This window comes from Megascapheus bottae, chromosome 3 (assembly GCF_031878675.1).
Source record: "Megascapheus bottae isolate mThoBot1 chromosome 3, mThoBot2.hap1, whole genome shotgun sequence".
NCBI classification, from domain to species: domain Eukaryota; kingdom Metazoa; phylum Chordata; class Mammalia; order Rodentia; family Geomyidae; genus Megascapheus; species Megascapheus bottae.
This window is the reverse complement of record NC_143511.1, coordinates 48,958,245-48,977,019: the sequence shown is the minus strand read 5'-3', so window position 1 is coordinate 48,977,019 and position 18,775 is coordinate 48,958,245.

Genomic DNA, 18,775 nt, shown 5'->3' with positions numbered 1-18,775 from the left:
TTTGGGGTATTGTTAAAAGCATTAATCAAGTATATGTCATCACTTAAAATACACCATAACTGTGGATACAGCATTTAAACATTCCTTTACTTTCCAATATTCCAAGACTCTCAGTAATTTCTTTAGCTTATGACATGTTTCCAATTTTAATTTCTAATCCAATTCCTGGTTTTTATATCCAGATTTCTCTAGAAAGCTTAGCAGGGATCACTTGGGGATCTGGCTAGCAGTTGAGGTAGCAAATTTTATCTACAACTTCAGATTTCTCTTGGCTCATCAGAGCCAGTAAACTACATTATAAACATTCACATTTCCCCACCCTGATTAAGCCTATGCAGTAGAATTCATTCTAACATCTGAATTTTCCCAGGAAGTTTTCAGAGCTTTGTTGAGGCACACACCATTTTCCTAGAACAGGTTTGGAGAATAGGTCATAAATATCATCTTGTGTATCTTGTGTTAGCCAGGTTACATTGAAAGCACATTATACTATTTACTCATGTTAAGCTCTCGTTTGTCTTTCCCTTAAGAAATTTCTTCATTCTCTTGTAGTTAGTATAAGTATATCCTGGATTATGACTCAAAGTTTCTTTTCAAGTCCTTGCTAAGGAAATTGTGGCCTCACTGTCACCTGGATGTAAAGCACAAAGCAGCCAGTGACTCTTCATGGAACTATGTGAAAGTTGATTCTAGTTTCAGTGCACTTCAGTTTTTCCTGCACCTATAGAATACCCATGAAAAAGGTACTGCATCCTGAGACATGGGCTGGGGGCGGGGTGGGGGGAAGGAGGGGCAGGCACAGGGACATATTTATTCTGTGCACAGGAAAGAGCCAGCCACTTACCAATGTAATGCCATAGTTTACTGTTATCTCTTCCCAAAGTCTACCGCTGAAAATTCCTGAACAAGGTATTTACTCTGAGTTTCAGTTCCTCAGAGGGTCAACAAAATGGGAATAAAAAATGTATGTATAAGGCCTGGAAAATGACTCAGGGATACATGCAGGCTTGTAAAATGACAACCAAGTAAAGACTTGGATAGTAACTATAACATAGAAAGGGTTTTGAAACTCCTAAGATTTAAAATCCCTATATTTTCATATTTTATCATTTGAGAAAGTCCTTATTGTCCATGTAAATGTCCATGTAAATGTACACAGATACAAACTCACAAAATTCCAGTGAGGGATTAAGCTTTCTAACTATGACTCCTTACTGTTAATTTTTGTCTTTATCACGTGTTTTACTAGATAGTAGATCTTTATGTCAGCATATATCTTCTTATGTGCAATATTCTGAATAATCTTTTTTAATTGAACATATGCTTCTAGTAAATATGAAATGATAAATGATCTATGATAGGAATTTTAATCAGATTTGCTTATTTTCCTAGCACACCTTTTTTTCTCTGTCTCTCTTCAGTTCTACAGATACTTTCTCTCCTTTCCTCTTTCCTTCCTTCCCCTCCCTTTCTTTACCCATCCCTCTACTCTTCAACATACACATTCATTTTCCTCTCCTCTCCCTTTATCCTTCCTATGCAAACATTCATTCTTTCTCTCCTCTCTCTTCTTTCTCCTATACACACATTTATTCTCATGCTTTTCTCTCTTTCCTCTACCTCTCCCTCTCCCTTCTCCTCTCCTCTCCCTCTTTCCCTCATTCCTCCCTTTCTCCCCCATGTCTCTCTCCCAGAGCACAATTTGAGAAAGCAAAACAAGTTAAAGCTGCACAAGATGAAGGATTTCTGGGGCTGTGCCATCAGCCTGAAGTCTACTCATCAACACTAAAGATGTTGATGAATTGAAAAAAAAAATCAGAGAAGGCTGCAAGTTTCAGTCTCAAAGGATGGCTACCCTCAGAGATTTATCTTCAGATCTCTTTTATTGGTCTCTGCTGCATAGTAAAACTTGGGTGGGCAGAATTCTCCCCATTCCAGGGACCCTGCATAGACCATGGTAGGATTTTACGGGGCAGATATTCTGTTCTTTTTGAGAAGGCCATTTATGCCCAGTGTCTTTCCCCTCACAGCATGTGTATACCAGTCTCTAAATCTTCCCTCCCCACCTTTGAAAATTTATGGCAGCTTTCAGCTAGGCTTGGCTTAAAGCCATTGACCTCTGTGGCCTGTGTTATTGACCAGAACACAGCATCTTCTGCCCACATAATATATGTCTCTTTATCGCCTTGGAAGGAAAGGAAATGATTCTTGGAATGGTCAGAAACACAATAAAGATGAGAGCAGCTTTCCCATTTTCAGTCACTGGCATTTGGCTTTAAAAAGAGTCATGCTGGGATTGGCAAGTGCACCAGGCCATGCTTTGAATTGTGTACTCAAGGGATACCCCGGGAGCAGGCACACTCTGTGGGTGAGAAGATCCCAAATAACTGTACAACCTGGAGCAGAGATGAAATGAATGGCCTTGTGTTAGAAGTGCTTTGGAGGTAAATCTACAGACCCTTGATTTCAGTATCACAGAAAAGTACTTGTAGAAAACACAAGTGAGGCTTATCATCTCATGCTTTGGGGTGAGCATTGAGGTCAGAGTCAGAAAAACTGGAGCTGGACAGACACAAGCACTCATTTAATCCATACCTCCCAAATGTGCCAATGACAAACCTGAAGCCCAACAAAAATCATATAACTTATCCAAGGTCTCAGAACAAACAAGAGTTAAAGATCAGGGTAAATGCTAGGGTATTATGAAGCACAATCAGACCTCAAAACCTTAGTCTTGTCTTTAACTTGGTCTTGTCTTTAAAAGTACTCCACAGCCAGGTACCAGTGGCTCATACCTGTAATCCTAGCTTTTCAAGAAACTGAATCTGCAATATTCCCATGGAAAAAAGTAGAAAATGCCGAGGTTTCAGTAAATGTGGAGTGAAGACATTAAAATGAGAAAATTCAATCTCATAAACATTTTTACCTGGAAATTTGGAAAATATAGACACTATTGAATTTTAGCTACATAAACATCTCAGCCCAGCTTATAACACATCAAAGACCCATGGAAGAATTCTAGAACTCAGTTCTGAAGGTTAGTCACCAGTGGAAAGCATATTACCCAGTCATATTAAGATAAGGGAAAGAGAATCAAAGAATTATAGATCTAGGTAACCTTAATGCCTTCCTTAACCAAGAACATTTAAAAAAGCAGCAGATTGTAATTATTTCAGGGTCTGTCAATTACTTTAAAATTTTTAATAAGCCATACTCTATCACCATAAAATCTCTCTCAAAACTGAAAGTATCAAAGTATTGAGAAATTAATGTAAGCCTTAAAACTGTGCCTGAACAAATCACTTACTTGATAATAAAACGTATGTTCATTTTTTATTTCCTTTTACTTTTGAGTAATAGCATTTTAGAGAGCCCAAGAATTCAACCTTAAACTAAAGTTTCTATATCATGGGGCCTTTAAATGTATATTTAACCATAGACAATGGCAAAGCTACCTAAATATATAATAAATTAATAGTTTATATAGATTTTTTTCCAGTACTTGGGCTTGAACTCAAGTCCTGGGTACTGTCCCTGAGCCTCTTCATGCTCAAGGCTAGCATTCTGCCACTTGAGCCATAGCTTTTTCTGACTAGTTTACTGAAGATAGGAGTTTCACGACTTTTTCTGCTCAAGCTGACTTCAAACCAGGATCCTTATATATCAGCTTCCTGAGTAACTCTAATTACAAGCCTGAGCCATCAGCACCTGGCTTTATATATAACTTTTAAAAAGATGTTTTGCAGCCGGGAGTTTGGCCTAGTGGTTAAAGTGCTTGCCTAGCATGCATGAAAACCTGGGTTCGATTCCTCGGTACCACATACATAGAAAAAAGCCGGAAGTGGTGCTGAAGCTCAAGTGGTAGAGCTCTAGCCTTGAGAAAGTCCAAGGACAGTGCACATGCCCTGAGCTCAAGCCCAGGACCGGCAAAAAAAAAAAAAAGAAAAAGATGTTTTGCAAGATTATCTACTGACACTGTCAGGACACAGTATGCTGTGTGCTATAGGAAATAAGATTCCACGTACAATGCTGTTTCCTTTTGTAATCCGTACATATAAACACTCACTAGATGGCTAGTACTATTACTTAAAATTGTTCTAGTCATCTTATTGATTTTTATTTTCAACAAACATATAGTGCTTTGGTAATAAGCAAGGCAGTGAAATTTAAATCTATGTTTCTGATCAATGTTACCTAATTGTTTAAGTACCAAAAATCTAACATTTGATTTGTAAGATTCAGTCAAATCTATGCATCCTCAACCAAGCAGAGAACACTGCTCTAGTGTTCAGAGACATCATGGGTTTAATTGTGCATATAACAGCAATTTATGTTTATAGAGATGCAAATATAAAATACCTCGACTTGATTGGTGGTTAGAATGCATGGGTACTTCTCAGAGTAGCCATTGATTAGCTAGAATTGAAACACTTAGAAAATATATTTTAACTGTTCTTTAGAAACCTTGGGCTCTACTACCAGAGATCTGCAATAGAGCAAAATCTTGATACATAAGGCCATATAGTATGAAGCTAATTGAAAGGACCTCCAGGATATTGAAACAAAAGCCATATAACGAATGATTGTTGTCCTTAATGTACTATGTTGTCTCTCATCTCCTTTGCTGTCCCTTGGGTATCTCATATTGTTATAGTATCTCACTTTGTTATCTGATATATTGAATTTATTTGTATTTGGTTATTTGAAATTTGATAGGGAAGGGGGGAAAACCAAGATGGGTGTGGGGGGTGGGGGGGAGGGTAATGGGTACCAAGACATGTGAAAGGGTATCAATGTATGTGAATTAATGCACCTTCCATCTGGCAAATATCATGTAACCCTTTTATTAATTACAATAAAAAATTAAAAAAAAGAAAATATATTTTAACTGTTCTTAATGTACTATGTTATTTCTCATCTTACCTTGTTATCTGATATATTGTATATATGTTTATTTGTTTATTTGAAATTATATATGGAAGAGGGGAAAACAAAATGAGGGGAGGGAGTGGGGAAAGAAAATGGGGACAAAAACATGAGAAGGGGTAGCAATGATTGTTAAGAAATGTACCTTCTATTTGGCGAATATAATGTAACCCTTCTATTAATTACAATAAAAAATTTAAAAGAAGAAAATATACTTTCAGGCTCATTATAAACCAGTCATTTTTAATAGCATAGTTTTGGTTTTAACTTTTTTGTGCTCCAGTCCTTGGGCTTGAACTCAGGGCCTGTGCAATGTCCCTGAGCTTTTGTGCTGAAAACTAATGGTCTACCACTTAAGCCACAGCTCTACTTTTATCTTTTTGGTGGTTAACTGGAACAAAGAGTCTCACAGACTTTCTTGATCAGGCTGGCAGAACTCAGCCTCCTAAGTAGCTAAGATTACAGGTGTGAGACACTAGCACTTGATGATAACTCTACTATGATACAACTATATCGACTCCTTAAAATATTATAAAAATCCATCCCTATGTCAAGCTAGAAGCTTGCAGTGGCTCATGCCTGTAATCCTAGCTACTCGGGAGGCTGATTTCTGAGGATCGAGGTTCAAAGCCAGCCCAGGCACTAAAGCCCATGAGACCCTTATCTGCAGTTAATCACTAGAAAACAGGATGTGGGGCTGTGGCTCACAGATGGGGCATTTGCCTTGAGCTGCAGAGCTCAGGGACAATGCCCAGGCCCAGAGTTAAAGCCCCATGACCAAAAAAAAAAAATTTTCCCTGATGTGTGTCACCAGAAAATCTGGGTTGAGACTCACTCTACGAGGGAGCACATAGAAAAGCTTTTATTTTACACATTTCACAATTATGTAATCATGTCTTCTGCAGGAAGGTCTTCAGAAGAAAATCCACTCTGCTAAGTTAATAGTAAGGAAGAGCCAATGTTCTCCCAAAGAACTAGTCTGCTTTCATCTTGTGAATATTATGAGTGGATGGACCAAAGGTCCTTTTTCCAATTGTTCTTACACAGCTCCAAACCAAATGTGTGGTCCAGATGCAGCCAATGCTTAAGTCAATGTGTAATGTTTTCAAACCTAATTCTCGACTTTATTTTATGTTCCTACCATGTTTTCTTTTCTTTTATTTGTCTCTTTCTTTTAAAAAAAATCCTAAAGCAATACATATTGGAAGGGGGGGTGGAGGTAGGGGGAGCAGGAGCCTCTGAGCTCCATCCCACTCTCCAGATTTAACCTCTTTCAACTGTTCATTTTTGGTTCTTTTAGAAGTTACCTTCATAAATCTAGATAAGAGGCTTAACCTCTTTTCTCCATCTATCAGCTCGAGATAATATCTCTAGACACCTTAAATAGGAGAAGGGGAGGATTTCACTTATTTATTCTAAACCTCTTCCTCCTCCCAGTGTTCTATATTTATATTATTATTTTTAGGTCTTCTACAACTCTCCCCTTTGCAGCTTTAAATAATGCATAAACCTTTTCATCAAAGGCTCTTTGAACTCTCAGCTTTTCAATCATGTCTACAGTCACGGGCTGCCTCCATTAAAAAAGTGAAAACAACTAAAAACACAAAAGCAACACCAAGAGGGCAAATAAGCCTCCAGAAACACAAAGCTAAACAGTTCAAGAATCTTAGAAAGTACAAACGACAGTAAACTAGACTGGGTGGGCCTCAGCCATCATGGAAGCTCTCTGTTTTACAAGGTGTCACCTCATTTACAGTGAACTTCACATTTTAGCTTAAAAGGATATTCCCACAATGAGTTACAGACATGCCACCCTGCACCAGGAGACTCCTTGCAAAACATTCAGTGGTTGCTGGAACCTGCAGGACTCAGTTTTCCTTTTCCTAAAGTTTTTCAGGAATTTGTGGTAAATCCCTGGCTCCCATAGCAAAGCATTTTTTCCTTGACGTGTTCTGTTGCCTCCCCCTGCAGTTTTCTTTGACGGTTGGGTGAATAAGTTGAATAAACTTCTGACAGTGATATGAGTGTAGACATGTACATTTACGCTGTGGTACTGGTGATGTAAGGAACACTTCATTATGACTTGATTTGGGGGCCATCACATGCCCATGAGCTTCTCACACTGCAACACAGCAGACACAAGGAGACCTCAAAGAGCACTCCCAAAGAAGACAACTGCAGCACAGCTGAACTTAGTACCATTCAGTACCAGACCCCAGGGAACAGGAGGCTAGGTCAGCCCAAGGACTGTTAATTAGTTCAAAATGGACCATGCTCCGCAAACTGGCAGCAAAGGCCAGGCACAGAACTGGGGTAGTGACTGAACAGGAGTGGGGGCAGCTGCAAGTTTGGTTTCTAATTCTTACAAACAGAATGGACATGTTTGTATTTATGCTGCAGTTGCTCTCGTAGGCTGGATTGGCTGGCTGGCTGGCTCTCTCTTTTCTTCCTTTCTGCCATCTGGTTTCTCCAGATACCTGGAGTGCCCTTGAGTCCACTGGGGGAACTGAGCTGCTCAGCCGCAGGGAACTGGTGCCCACCAGAGAGTTCCTTAGGTTTTCATGTGTCAGTTGGGCTTGGACACCCCTCCATCTTCAACTACACACCATACACATGCACGCACACACACACACACACACACACACACACACACACACACGCACGCACACACACAAGCTGGGCACTGCTGGCTCATGCCTGTAATCCTAGCTACTCAGAAGGCTGAGAGCTAAGAACTGTGGTGCCAAGCCAGCACTGGTGGGGCTGTGGCTGAAGTGGCAGAGCGCTAGCTTCAAGGAAAAAGAATCTCAGGAACAATGCCAAGGGGACACCGAGTTCAAGCCCCAGGACTGGCACAAAAAAAGACTCAAAAACGCAAAATAAAAACGACACACACATGCACATGTGCACACATACACATGGTACACACACACACCAATTTCCAATGCAGTAACTGCTCGGGATGGGAGCTAAGAGTAACCCAAGTGAAGAAACTGCGTGTGAACTTTACCTGACATGAAAAACATTTTCCACCGCCATCCTGCCCATCTCATGAAACAAAATAACAATTATAATTTTGTAATTGTAACATTATATATTAATATATTAATAAATGTCATTACTTATACATTCGTACACTGAATTACTATGTTAATATATTATCAAGTATATAGTTAATATGATGATGTAATTAATTACATAATTGTATAAAGTATGATTCATAAACCATTAAAATATTAATATGCAATTCGATTCTATACTAATACATTTTGTGATTAATATATTCATTATATCATATGTTAATGACTTATTATTTATTACTGTTATCATCATTATTATGGAAGGGAGCCAGGAAATGAGCCCCACCAGGTAAACCAACTTCCACAGCATCTGCATAACTAAGTCTCAAGGACAGCTCCTACCAGCACTCCCACCTGTACCCCAAACCTTCATATATTCCACCCCCTCCCCATTTTGCCTTCTCAAAGAGAGAAAGAAGTAGACACAGTTGGTGGCATTGGTTTCTTCTTCCCCACAGGGCCTCCTGGGAAAGTTCCAAGTCTTTACAAATGCACCAGGAAGGCCTGGGCATTTCCCCTGGAAAGCTCTTCCGAATGGTATTCTAGGAATGCATGAGAGTGGAGTGGACCCCCCCAAAAAGGAAATGATCACTGCAAGCTGGTTCTTCTCGCCTCTGCTGAGCACACTTGGGGTAGGGATGAGTTGCGAGCATGAGGTGTGTGTGTGTGTGTGTGTGTGTGTATGTGTGTGTGTGTGTGTGTTTAATACTTAACCCATGCACAGGCCAGGGGTACATGCTCTTTGGGCTATGAGGGAGGGAGAAGGGAAACAAGTATGTATATATTTCTTTTTCTTTCAGATTTCAAAGATCTTAAAAGGTCTGAATGGGCCAGGCATGGTGAGATCTGAGGATTTCCGTTCAAAGTTTGCCCGGGCACAAAAGAACATGAGACTCTTATCTTTGATTAACCACTAGAAAACTTAAAGTGGTGCTGTGGCTCCAGAGGTAGGGTGGCAGCCTTGAGTGGAAGAGCTCAGGAACAATGCCCAGGCCCAGAGTTCAAGCCCCACGACTGACCAAAAGAAAAAAAAAAGTCTGAATGACAGGTGCCAGTGGCATCTAACTACTGAAATGATTGAAGGTAAAGGATCATGGTTCGAAGCCAGACCAGGCAAGAAAGTCCATTTAACTCTGGGCTCCAATTAAACATGCACAAGCACATACATACACACAAAGCCAGAAGTATAGTTGTTTGATCAGTGGTAGAGTACAAAAAAAGTGCAAAGACAGAACCCAGGCCCTGAGTTCAAGCCCCAGGACTGGCACAAAAAATAATAATTTTAACACTGACCACACACCAGTGGAGTAATGCTAGATACTCTACTCAGAAGGCTGAGATCTGAGGATTGTGGTTCAAAACCAGCCCTGGGCAGAAAAGTCCAGGACACCCTTATACCAAAAAGCCAGAAATAGAACTGTGTCTCAATGGTAAGGTGCTAGTCTTAAGCAAAAGAGCTAAGGAACAGCACCCAGGCCCTGAGTTAAAGTCCCAGTAGCAACACACACACACACACACACACACCCCACAGAACACCGTGAAAAAACTTGACCAGAACTAACGCCAGAATTAAGTTTTAGCCCCTCTTTAGTAAATGGGTAAATTCTCACGATCTAAGTCACTCATACAATAAAATAGAAACAATTATAACATTAATGCTATGTCATATGCAATATGTGATTTCAATATGTATTTCTTTCTTCTTTTGATCGATAGCCTCTTCATAAACAAACCCATAGAAATTATTAATTCAGGCTTATCATATGGCTATAAGGTAAATTTCACTCCAATATTATACAAGGTCTGAATAATATAAAATTGTATACAACATGTTATGATTTAAGAAAAAGAAAAAATGAGCACTATAGAACAAAATCAATATCTCTCAGTGTCTCTCTCTGTGTCTCTCTCTCCTGTTGGTAGTACTGGGTTTGAACTAAAAAAAAATAAATAAATAAATAAAAAATAAAAATAAAAAAAAAATCCCTGTGTTTACTAGACAGGCAGTCCACCTCTTGAGCCACGCTGCCACACTGGCTTTGTTGTTTTTGTAAATAGAGTCACGGGTTTTGCTTTAGCCTGCCAAGACCTCAGTTCTCCTGTTCATGCTTCCCATATAGCTGGAAAATAGAAATCTAGATTTCTATTGGCTGAGAGAATGGCGCCTAATGTATATTTTCTTCCAGGTGGCTTTAAATTGAGGATTTTTTTTCCCTAATTTCAGGGCACAATTAATTAGGATTACAGACATGAGCCAGTTGCTGCTCGAATAAAATCATTTCGTTGAAAGCTTTGACTGCTTAAATTATTTCCTTTTCTCCCATGATTTAATAATATTTTTCAGAATTTCATTGACTGAATGTATCCTAGTATACTAGAATAAATTCCTATAATCTTATGCTTCATTTGGCCATAATTATTATGGTATGTGAATGTAGAAGCAATTTTTGCTCATTGACCATAATGGCTGATATAGATGGAATGAAATTAAAATTAACAAAATGGATTCACTGTCAATATAAAGAACAAAGCTAAATCTCAACTAAAACATAAAAATAACCAGTTTGGTTATTGTAACATGAAATAGTCAACCTCCTGTGATTATTTTTGTTGTTGTGGTTATTGTTGTTGTTCAGAGAAATTCTCGTTCTTAAACTGAAATCATTTATAGTGTTTTTTTTAGAGGATGTAATTATTCTGTTTACCCCTATTTCTGTTCGAGGTAAGGTGATCAACCACCTTTGTTGGCCTGTGATTGCGAGCTTTCTTGGGGTGTGGGACATTCTGTGATAAATTTGGGGCAATATTGGGCAAACCAAAAGGGCTAGTCACCCTAATTTGAAGGCAACATTAACGAATTGTTCTTTTCTCTTGTTCTGTGTTAAGTATATATCCTGGTAGACTGTTACTGTGAAAAGGGAATCCAGCTTTCCATTAAGAACCACAATTATTAATTCTAATCACTGCCTATCACCTTGATAGCTTTGGGGACCTCAGTTGGACAGCCAAATGATCAAGGCTACAGCCTATGATCAAGGCTACAGCCTATCTTTGCACGTTCTTGATTGCCTTGCCTGGTTAGGAGAATACCTTTGGTCTATGACTGTGGGCTTTAACTACCGTGGCTCTTATTATTCCTCAACTGTAGAATGCTTCTATTTTTGTTCAGTAAGGTTTGGCATCCTACGTGCGTGCGTGCGTGTGTGTGTGTGTGTGTGTGTGTAGCCTGGGTGCTATCCCTGAGCATTCGTGCTCAAGGCTAGAATTCTACCACTTGAGCCACATCTCCACTTCCAGCTTTTGGGATAGTTAATTGGAGATAAGAATTCCCCTGGGTTGGGCTGGGAGTTTGGCCTAGTGGTAGAGTGCTTGCCTAGCATGCATGAAGACCAGGGTTTCATTCCTCGGTACCATGTACATAGAAAAAAGGCTGGAAGTGGTGCTGTGGCTCAAGTGGCAGAGCTATAGCCTTAGGAAAGCCCAAGGACAGTGGTCAAGCCCTGAGTTCAAGCTCTAGGACTAGCAAAAAAATAAAAAAGAATCTCTTGGGCTTTCCTGCTTGGGCTGGCTTCAAACTGCAATTGTCAATTGTCAGATCTCAGTTTCCTCAACAGCTAGGACTATAGGCACAAGTAACTGGCATCCAGCTGCATCCTACCCTTTTAGCAAAATTTCTGTAATTGTTATGATTATTTATGGCCTTTTACTTTCAAAAGGTCTCAACTACTAGTGTCACACAAATTTAGTATTTCTGCTAGAATCAATCCTAAATCAAAGGATCAAACATTGGGAAATTAAGACTTCAATCAACAGATTTTAGGGAATATTGCATTTCTAAACCACAACAGCAAGTGTGCAAGGAATATAAATACGATTATTATTGCTGTTGCTAATAAAGATGGTTCATTGTTCAAGTTTGTGAGGTTAGAATATCTCATCCTTTCAGGACACCCCTGTGCTGTCAGGAAGTTCTTTAAAAGCCCAAATCTGCCTGCTTATCATTTTAAATAATTATTCATTCAAGCAATTCTGACCACCCACTATGTGCCAAGTGCTATGCTAAGTCTTGGAGATAGAGAGACACAAATTGCCCAGCCCCACATTGCTACCACCCAGCTGGGGGTGACAACTGAGCCCTGGGACTCTTGCTCAGATGCCATGTTCTTAGGTTACTCTCCAGACCACATGATGGCTGAGGCACAGCTTGAAGGAATTCAGAGGAGCAGAAGGCAAAAGAAAAGAGCCCAAGCAGAGGCTTTACTTGTTCATGGTCAGAGGGTGGGCTACAAGTCAATCAGAAGGACCGTGCCTTGACATGAGAAAGAGTCCCATGGGCTATGTTGAAGCGTTTTACGTTTTCCTAAAGATAAATCCACAAGCGGATTTTAAACTAAAAAGTAAACAAATCAGTCTTTGGTTTTACAAAGGCCATTCTAAGTCTCTTACCAACCTCGCAAAGTATTTATCACTGGTAAAATATGAATCACAGTGATGCCTGCCTTGTAAAAGTGCTCTGAGGAATGAACGAAATTAGTATGAAGTGCTGAGCACTCTGCTCAACTAATTCTGATAATGATAATAATTATAAAGTCCTGTCCTCAACATGGACTTTGGACAAGAACATGACGTACAAAATGCACTGGGCTTGACAGGATGGGATTAAAAAGAATGTAATAGGAGCGAGCCTCACCGTGGTCAAGGGGTTTTCTTCCTACTTCTCCACTCTGAAGCAATCCCACGGGGACTTGAACTCAGGTCTTCCTGGCTCCAAAGCCCATACTTCATATCCTTTACCATGTCCTCAAGTCTCTCCCTCTAGCTCTCGGTTAAGTTAGCCATTTCAGAAATCCCTCTGGCTCCTTCAGACAATCCTCTTTTACTAGAAGGCGATTCTAGCTAAGGCCCAACGATGTGCCTTCACTATTTACTTTAGAAGGCATCCGAAGTCTGGAAAGAACTAGAATCGGTTTCCTCACTGTGAGAGCAAAATCTAGCCATGCTTCCAGAGGGTCTTCCAACCAAATCTCAATTTCCCAGTATAACCACAGCCACAAAGTCGCCCAGACAAAAGCCTGCTTGGCTTCAGAGGACACTGGCTCAGAGCCAGTTGCAGGAGCTAGCAGGGGGCCCACCCGGAACCACTGCTGTGGGCAAACAATAGTCTGTTGCCCCCAGCCAGGCACAGCAGCCCCTTCCCAGCAAGCAGTGGCAGGCTCTTTTGTGAGCTCCAGGACTGGTGAGTCAGAGGGAGGGCCTGAGACAGTGGGAGGGTCCCTGAGCCAGAGGGAGGGACCCTGAGCCAGAGGGAGGAGCCCTGAGTCAGAGGGAGGAGCCCTGAGCCAGTGGGAGGAGCTCTGAGTCAGAGGGAGGAGCCCTGAGCCAGTGGGAGGAGCCCTGAGCCAGAGGGAGGAGCCCTGAGCCACTGGGAGGAGCTCTGAGTCAGAGGGAGGAGCCCTGAGCCAGTGGGAGGAGCCCTGAGCCAGTGGGAGGAGCCCTGAGCCACTGGGAGGAGTCCTGAGCCAGAGGGTGGGGCCCTGAGCCAGAGGGAGGAGCCCTGAGCCAAAGGGAGGAGCCCTGAGCCACTGGGAGGAGTCCTGAGCCAGAGGGTGGGGCCCTGAGCCAGAGGGAGGAGTCCTGAGTCAGAGGGAGGAGTCCTGAGCCAGTGGGAGGAGTCCTGAGTCAGAGGGAGGAGTCCTGAGCCAGTGGGCGGGGGCTCTGAGCCAGAGGGAGGAGCCCTGAACCTGTGGGAGGGTCCCTGATCCAGAGAGAGGAGCTCTGAGCCAGAGAGAGTCTTTCCTGTGGTTTGATCCCCACCAAGCTCCTTGCAGTGTACAAGATATTCTTACCCTCCCATTCACAGTCCATTGGATTTCACTTGGACCCGAAAAAACTCACGGGGGAGGTCAACAGAAACTACTGAGTTTGCTCAGCTCTCCCCTCTCAGAGCTATAAATCACAGGTCTGCCACTGAGGAAAATGAGGGGTGAGATGAGAAGTCCTGGTTTAATGGACCCCCAGATGAGGGGGAAGAAAGGAGCTGGAGGGGATTTTCATACCTGCCCAGGTTCCTATCAGGAAAATCTACCGTTTCCTTAAGACCTAATGCCCACCCTTGGCCCAGAGAGCTGCTAAGCACTCACTGGGATAGGTTGCCTAGGAAGAGTCCCTTCCAGGTGAGGATTCGAGAATGGAGGGGCTGATGTCCTGTCTGATGCTTGGTGAGTCTAACTGGCTGAGAACCCAGCCCTGCCATCTTTATTCTTCTGAGGAGCATAAATCCCATGAATTCTGCCCCCAAGGAATCAGGCCTCTAAACTGCCCTGAAAAGAGGCCTGGGAGACCCCACCTCCCTCTGCCACCCCTGGCTCTGGGATTCTTCCTCACAGTCCTGCACAGGCGAGGGGGCAGGGGAGGGGGAGCCACCCCCCAGCTGTAGGATCTACTCTCTACCTACTGTAAGGCCTACCCCAGGCATAGTTTGGTCTCCGACTTCTCCAGTCTTTTGTAAAATAAAACATATGCCATCTTTAGGATGTTTTACGTAAATATAAACTATCACAATTGTCGACTTCCTCCAGCATCGTCTGCATTTTCTGTAATCAGAACATTGAAAGACAAATCCTGATACAATAGGGAGAGACGGCAGATGACTACAATTTCCTGCCTGATTCACATCTGAAGCTGATTTTTTATCTATTTATTTAATGTTTATGTCTTTATTATTTTTTGGTACTATCTGCACTCACAGTGTAGCACACCATCCCTAAAGTATGCAGAGCTGTGCAATAGACTCATGGTGAGCTAGGATTGGCTGACATTTGCAAAAGATTTAAAGTGAATGTTTCCGCCCTGGACATCAGGGCAGTTGGGTTAGGACCCTAAGGATCTTTGCAAGAAGCCCCCACACCATCACAGTCCTATAGTAGCTCCAGACAAGCCTTTGCTGGAACCCAGGTGCTGCGTGAAAAGCCACGCGTGCAACTCCAGCGGAGGAAAAAAAAAAAAAGGAGGCAGAAAATGGTGAAGTGAAACAAAGGGGCAGGAAGAAAAAGCAGAGAAACAAAAGTGTCCCTTTCAGCTGCAAGCTGAAAGGAGCCCACGTCCCAGACTCAGTCCTCTCTCGCCATCTAGCGGCCGCACTGCGTGTCTGCAGCGGGACGACCGCCCCGGGAGACGCCGGTCACATCCCTACCTCCTGGACTGAACGGGAGACAGCCTTAGCACAAAGCGTAACCTGAGCCAAACCACCATCCAGACCCTCTTCCGTGGAAGAGGTTGTTTTGATTCGAAATGCGGTGCAATTAAAGAACAGATGTGTGTCTCGCTCAAGCTGCAGGCTAACCGGATGTTTGAGCTTGGAAATCCCCCAGCCTCTAGCAATTTCTTTAAAAGGATTCACATGTGCAGGGTGCCTCACAATTAAAATCTCCGTCAGGAAAAGCTCATTCTTTATTAATAAAGATCGTTGGTTACTTCCGTTTGCTGACACTATCCAGAAGCCAGAGGTTCTTTCAGTTTCCAAAAGGGATGATGAGCAGGGATTTTGCTGGTCAGAATCCACTAGGAAGAGGGGGACCCCAAGTGTTAGCCATCCCCCCTCATTAACTTTCCTATGGAACATACACAATTTTAATGTTTTCTTTTTCTTCCTAAGATTTTCTCCATTCTTCAATATGAACTGTTTAGAAATGGAGGTGTGATTTAAGTGGTAAAGTACCAGCCTTGAGGGAAGGGAGCCAAGCAAAAGCCCAAGACCCTAAATTCAAGCTCCAGGACCGACGCATGCGCGCACACATACGCACGCAAATCAAGAAAAATGTGACGTTTCCAATGATCAAATCTACCTTTCATTTATCGATATTGTGAAATGTACAGCTTTACAGCAACAAAACTAGGGAATTCGAAATAAAGCATGCATAAAGTTACACCTGTAGCATTGTATATGTGTATATATGCACATATACATGTATGTGTATACATTTATGTACATCATGGATGATCATGCTTTCAATGGAAAAAAATATCCTGTGTATTCGGTTTTAAGAAATAACCAATTTTTTAAAAATCAAGTAAATACGGCCTCTCAAAATTCCATTTCTTTTTTAATTTATTGTAAAGGTGATGTACGGATGGGTTACAGTTACATAGGTCAGGTAATGAGTACATTTCTTGTTTTGAACAGTGTCCCCTCTTCCCTCATCCTCTCCCAGTTCGTTCCCTCCCATTCCTCCTCCCTGACAAGTTGTGTAGTCCCTTTTCAACGTAGTGTCGAGTGAGTATCACTGATGAATTACTTCATCCTTTCTCCCACTCAAAATTCCATTCCTATGAACAAAACTTACACATCTACAGAAGAGCGTGCTCTTTCTAATCCCTCCACATTCTCTGTTGGTCACAGTACATGTATGTATTCTTGACCTAAGTGTTGCCAATACTGTGAACTGTCAACAGAGAAGGCAGATAGTTTGTTCTGCAGAACGTCTGCACAGGACTGTGGGTTCACTGGCCATTCTGGAGGGTGACAGTGCATGTGTTTCTGTTTGAGCTAAGGTGTGCTTTATTTTGACACTGGAGCTTATAACCCTAGGATTATTACAGAAATCTCCCATTGGATACAGTGGCTGGGTGGAAGAGGCACCATGCATGCTCTGTCTGGACTGCATTGCGAGCCCCGATCCTTTGCCTTAAAAGCCAACATGAACTAAAAGAGCAATGATAAAAGCCTCTTCTAGACACAGGAGGACCGCAAGGTGCCAGGCAGCTGCCAGGCAGCTGCCTAGTCGCTTTGAGAAACTTGTTACATTGACGTTTGAATTGTACCCTCAGAGCTTTCATCTTTTTTCTTCCATTTATCTGCCAATATAAATTCCTTTCTGCAGGCAATGGGGAGTGTTTATATTGAACATGACACTGGATCCTCTTAGTTGTGGAGGAAAAGTGAGTGGAAGAAGGAACTCAGGATTGGAGCATGGCTGCCTGTGGTAACTGAGTGGATTCACAGTAGCATCTGAAACGAGCTCTTGTATAGCCACCTTTCTAAAATTTCACTCAGCAGGTACACGAAATGAGCAAAGTTAGTTAATTACTCCTTGGCCACTCTCCTGTCAATCCACGTTCCCAGGAATTGGGCAGTATCGGTAACATCTGATTGAAAGATGGCTGGAAACACAGAGCTGACTAACCCATTGACTGGAACCTGACCAAGTCGACGTTCGAAGCCACTTCGGAGGGTGTAAGTCGTAGAAAGGAAAGAGCAGAAAGCAAGACAACTGCAGCAAGGGAGTTAAGCCCTCAAGAAGGGGACAACCAATAGTTAAGGCTGGGGCTGACACGGGCATTTAAGCAGCTCTCACATCTCATCTGGCTGAGAAGCGCCGACGTCCTGGTTATTGTCTTTTCTGTTTGCTCACTCCTCCATAGATTGCCTGGCCTTAACAACCATGGCCTGGGGACCAATATGTGTCTCATCCTTAGACAAGCTGCACAGCATCTGTTACTCCCGCCTAGGACCAGCATGGCCCAGGGAGATGGGCAAAAGGGCCTTTCCCTTTCTTCGCCACCCTGTTAGCCTCATCTCCTTGGAAGTGATCTCAGCCTCTGTTAATTTGTCTCTGTGGGAGGGTGATTGGCAGACTGCATTATGTGGATGTGGCTTCCACAATAGTCCTCAGCCCACATGTTCTTCAGCAATATGGCCTTGTCACTCCTCTCTGAATGTCGCTGGGCTCCTGCCCGCTTCAACCAAGAATGGAGGGGATGCTCAGGGCCTTTCATGAGAGAGAAAGAATTGGAAAAGACTTGCTTCCCCAGGGGAAGAGAGAGTAAAAGAACCAAGTCAGGGAAGGTTCTGAGAGGGGTAGCCAGTTTTCTTCAGCATAGTTAGAATGCCCTTCCTTCTCTTTTGCAAGGTGGTGCACATTTAAGAAGCAACGCCAATTCAGTGAAGGTTTGTAGGAAACAAGAGAAATACCACTACCATCCTAAATGTGACATCTGTTATACAATGGATTAAAAATCACATTTAAATATGAAACAAATGCATGAAATGCAAGAAAATATTGTAGTTCTTTGGCAATCTTTAGTAAATAAATATAGTGAGGACTTAAAAAATCTCTTAACTTGAATGAAGAGAGGAAGGCGGAAAGCATGAAGTTATAAAATTTAATGCATATCCTACAAAATTAAGAAGAGGTGGGGTTAGGGAGGATAAGGAGAATGATGAGAGGATGGCATTGATCAAGATGCATTATATTCATCAACTGCTTTTTTGAATGGCAAGATAATAAAAATTAAACCTCCAAGTTGTTTTGTCTTTTGACTAACACTCTTATAAAAAAATATATCCTTTCTTTTGGGAATATTGTGGTTTGAACTCAGGTGTTCACACATGCGAAGCAGGCACTCTACCACTGACCTATACCTCCAGCTCCCTTTCCAGATGCTGCTGGCTTTTGGAATAGACCTTGCTTCCTGTCAAAGTTTGCACTTGAACCATGATCTGCGTGTTTTAGGCTTCCCCCCAGCTAGAAACATAGGTGCCAAGCACAGTTCCATTGGTTACTGGTTGAGAAGAGGGTCCACATACTTTTATGCCCAGGCTGGCTTCAAACTTTGATCTTCCATATCACAGCCTCCCAGGTATCTAAGATTACAGGTGTGAGACACTGGCACCCAGTTATAAAATACAATTTTTTAGTGGGTCCTGGGGTTGAACTAGGTCTGGGCACTGTGCCTGAGCTCTTCAGCTCAAGGCTACCACCATACCCTTG